The sequence below is a fragment of the Anastrepha obliqua genome, chromosome 2 (assembly GCF_027943255.1).
Source record: "Anastrepha obliqua isolate idAnaObli1 chromosome 2, idAnaObli1_1.0, whole genome shotgun sequence".
Classification (NCBI taxonomy): Eukaryota; Metazoa; Arthropoda; class Insecta; order Diptera; family Tephritidae; genus Anastrepha; species Anastrepha obliqua.
In genome coordinates, this window is record NC_072893.1 from 105,009,838 (window position 1) to 105,013,946 (window position 4,109).

Genomic DNA, 4,109 nt, shown 5'->3' on the forward strand with positions numbered 1-4,109 from the left:
CTCACACAAATCTCGTTATGTCTGTAAATATTTATTATTTTGACGATTTAATTACAGTAAGATCATAAATCATTAGCATGGCCTTTATTTATTGTCGTCTTCGTCCTCTTCTTCGAATCTGTCTGGTTCATCTAAACAATCGCGATTATTCCCTCCATGTAAATTCAAAAAAAATGTCTGTGAGCCGGGAGGAATTACATTTTTTTTTGCATAAATCTTTGAGATCCTTCAATCTTGTGTCAGAAATTGGTAGTTCTTTTTTATATTTGTGAGTTAATGTAGAATTTGTGACTCCTTTCTTTTCCATTCTCGAGCCATCTCTATCAATCACTTTGAAGTCTTCGTTCCATTATTCCTTGTATAACAACTGTCTCTTTTCACTTTTTATTACTTGGAGAACCTTAATTTTAAGCCAATTTACCGATTCATTGTTGACATTTTTCTTCAAGTTATGGTTAAATTTTGAGAACGCCGTTTTGAGATCAATAATATCACTGTAGTTAATCCTTTCTACAGCGTACGGATTTTTTCGTCTTGCCAGTCTAAGTATAGTTGGCCATTCTTCTGGTGAACACAAATATTTCTCTTAGCTCGTTCTATAGCCGAATGCATGGAATCTGCTTCCATTTGTGTGTGTCCACTTTGAAGATATTTAATCGTTATTGAATTAAAATGCAATGAATGATTCATATGAAGCAATAATGTGGCAATTGATCTGTTTCTATTCTGTCCTACACAGCAGTCTGAATACAGAAAAACATCTTTACTGATTCGGGTAAATTGTTCAGCATTTTTAAAAAAGTGGTTCCAATTTCCTCTGACCCACGGTGACCATGGTTTTCATCCCACAGGAAACAATATCCAGCTCCACTAGCTAAATCGTAAAATGTGTTGTTGTATGTGGCGAACTTTCGACTGTAATACAAGGTGCTTACATTGCTACAGGGTGTCAATAGCACTGATTGTAAGTCAAAAGTAAATACTTTTATATTGCTGTTATTTTTAGATAACTCCTTGTCAGCATCTTTATGGAGTCTTGCCTGGGCTTTATTTGCTAAGTGTTCATCATATGATTTCTGTATTGAAGCCTTGTCCTCTGTATTTTTGAACATTTCGCATGTTGAACATGTGTCCTTTTTTAGATGATGGAATGAATAATTGTAATTATTACAAAATATGTGGCGATACATACATATGTTCTTTAACTGAGAGGTCTGGGTGGCGTTCTTTAAATAAGTTATACATTTTTGTAATTGTTAGGTCTGAGCTCAGATAAAGGCGTTGGGGCTTTGCTCGAGTATAGTGGCTTTCTACTGCTGGAAATGACTGTATGTGCTCTTTAATAAGAGTTGCTATCTCCGCGTCTACTTTTCTTTGCATTCCGTGTTTACCCCTCATGTCAACAAATTCTCTTTGATTCTTTTTTTTTGGCTAAAACAGATATCGCGCAGTCTGACACGTGTAAAGTATTTAAAAAGAACTTTTTACAGACCTGTTTGTCATTTAGAAAGTATTTTAGAGTGTTCGACCGCCGTGATTCTCTCGTTAATGTCCTCTTGCACTTTTCCACTTTTATGTTATTACTAAGGAATAGACGTTGCTTGCAGTAATCGCCCAAACTCCAATAGTCTGCATTGATTTTCTTACGATCTTCTTCAGAGAAGAGTTCTGGGCATTTGTGATGACAGCTGCAATCAGCGGGCTTCGGTAAACGTTCCTTAATTACTTTACCACTCTTTGTAACATAAGCCTTTCCTTGACTCATGTCACTCTTTCTTTTGTTCTGCATCCAAAGCTGGCTCTTACGCTATTGAATACAACAAATCCATAATTGTAGGAGACATCTTCTTTAACCTTTTACCTTTACCTTTTAATTAACTCACCTTTCTTTTTCGTGTAACTGTCAATTCTACATTTTCATCATTGCTTTCTTCCGCAATTTCGCAGAGCACTTCATGTTGCTTTACCGAAGATTTTTCAATTTTCCCCTCGAGATATCCCCCTCTTCATCCGTTTCTGGAATATAATAATCTGACGATTCTTCTCAAAACTCTTCTCCATCCTCTTCGTCATTTTCCGATATATTTGAATCCACTGGTTCCACAGTATCGATATCAGTATTATCCGCTCATCTCTTTTGAATTGGAATATATTATATTAATTTCAACATACCACAGTGCAATCTGCGCAGCTCTTTACCTTTCTATGGTGCTAAATATAAAATGGAGTATTCGCGTAATGCTTCTCTTTTCCGAGCCTTAAGTGAATGTAATTCAATCTCGGGTAGTATGCAACTAGATTTTTCATCTCCGAAAAGTTTATTTTTTGGTACTTTATATTCTATTTTTTAGGTATTTAAATCAAGTTCGATAATGAAAATAAATAAAATGTGCTCCTACAAGAGATTTATGGGATAAGCGGGTGCAAAACGAAACGTTACTATTACTGAATAATTGCGCCTTTTCGTGGGCATTGTAATTTCTTCTTCTTCGTTTATTAGGAATTTGTAATTTCCCAGCAAAATAAGGCATTCAAATTTGAGCACTTTCCTAATATCAAGACGTATTTCGCCTGGTAGATGCCGGTTGAGAGTTTGCCCCAAAAAAGTCAAGGGGAGCGAGTAAATGTGATTGACTTTTGTTCATTTTTTACGGCACACTGACTCGATTTAAAATTACTTGTTATGAAAAGTACTTTGGTATGATACAACACGGCAATTCTAACTTTGTCAAGTAAAGAGCCGATACGTCACTGACCAGTATTGTCATGCGAGTTACAATATTTCACTGATAATTATATTTGGTCCAAAAAGTACAAAACGGTAAATGTTTTCAGTATTTAAATAAAAATAAACAAACTGAATTAAACAACTGAATCGTGTCTATATTTTAATAATGATTGCTGGAAATACATCCCAAATAAATGTGTTTCGTGCTGCCAATTCATCTTATTCACAGACATAACCATATTGCACTCATGCTTCACGAGTTTTTTAAATATAGAAATCTGCAGATACTTTAGATTTTAGGGGAAAATAATCGGACATAATACCTTCGCAATTCAATGGTAATTTTCAAACCATTGGCGACACAGGTAATATATATTAGATTGGAGAACAAAAAATTCATTACTTTTGCGTAAAATTCAAAAATTTATTTAAGATGTTTCGGATTGTCCGATTTGGGTCAAATATGGACCGTTTTGTTGTATAATTTGTTGTCATTTCAAAAGTAGCTTCATAATACCACTCTCATTGGTCCTTATTGGCGAAAAACTCAAGTAATCGATTTTTACAATCTTCCCTGACACCAATTTCTTATCATTTAGGAAGTTTTGCAATGAGAGAAAAAGCTGGTGATCTCTTGGTGCCAAGTCCGCACTATATGGTGGATGCATTAAAACTTATCAAGCAAGCTCCCGCAGTTCTTAGCGAGTCACTACAGACATATGTGGCCTTGCGTTGTTCTGATGCAATACAACCCCTCTTCTGTTGGCTAACTATGGCCGTTTCTAGTCAATCGCTAACTTCAAACGATCCAGTTGTTGACAGCAAAGATCTGAATTTAGTGTTTGGCCTTACAGAAGCAACTCATAACAAATGCTTCCCTTGGAGTCACACCGAATACACAGTAGAACCTTCCTGGCCGTTAGTCCTGATTTGACCACCGTTTGAGCTGCTTCATCACGCTTTGACCACGGTCGTTTCCACACAATATGTCTTGTATGACCCATTTCACATCCCCAGTTTCCATCTGAGAAATGCAGAAATGTTTAAAAAATAAAGTTTGCAGATGGAAATTCGATCCAACATGGTTTTTGGTGTTGTCGAGCTTCTTTTTGAATCCAGCTTTGCGCAAACGGTTTAAAACTGTTTTATGGTCGATCTTTTGGTCTTGGACGATGCTACGACTACTAACATGCCGGCCAACTTCGATTATTTCTGACCATAAACACCATTCTCAATTTAAACGGATTGGCTAGTATTTTCGCTTTTATCAATAGAAATCTTCAAAATTTAGTGGATTTTCTCTTTGTTGACTCCCATTGTTAACACTAACACCCTGTAACTTACAACTGAATGGAACAAACAAGAAATAATAAAATAGTTT

General features: G+C 35.8%; 1 pseudogene; it reads right to left on the bottom strand.

The window, feature by feature from the left end:
• Positions 1-1,167: 1,167 nt before the first annotated feature.
• On the bottom strand, positions 1,168-1,789 carry LOC129238305 (uncharacterized; annotated as a pseudogene).
• Between the last annotated feature and the right edge of the window lie 2,320 nt (positions 1,790-4,109).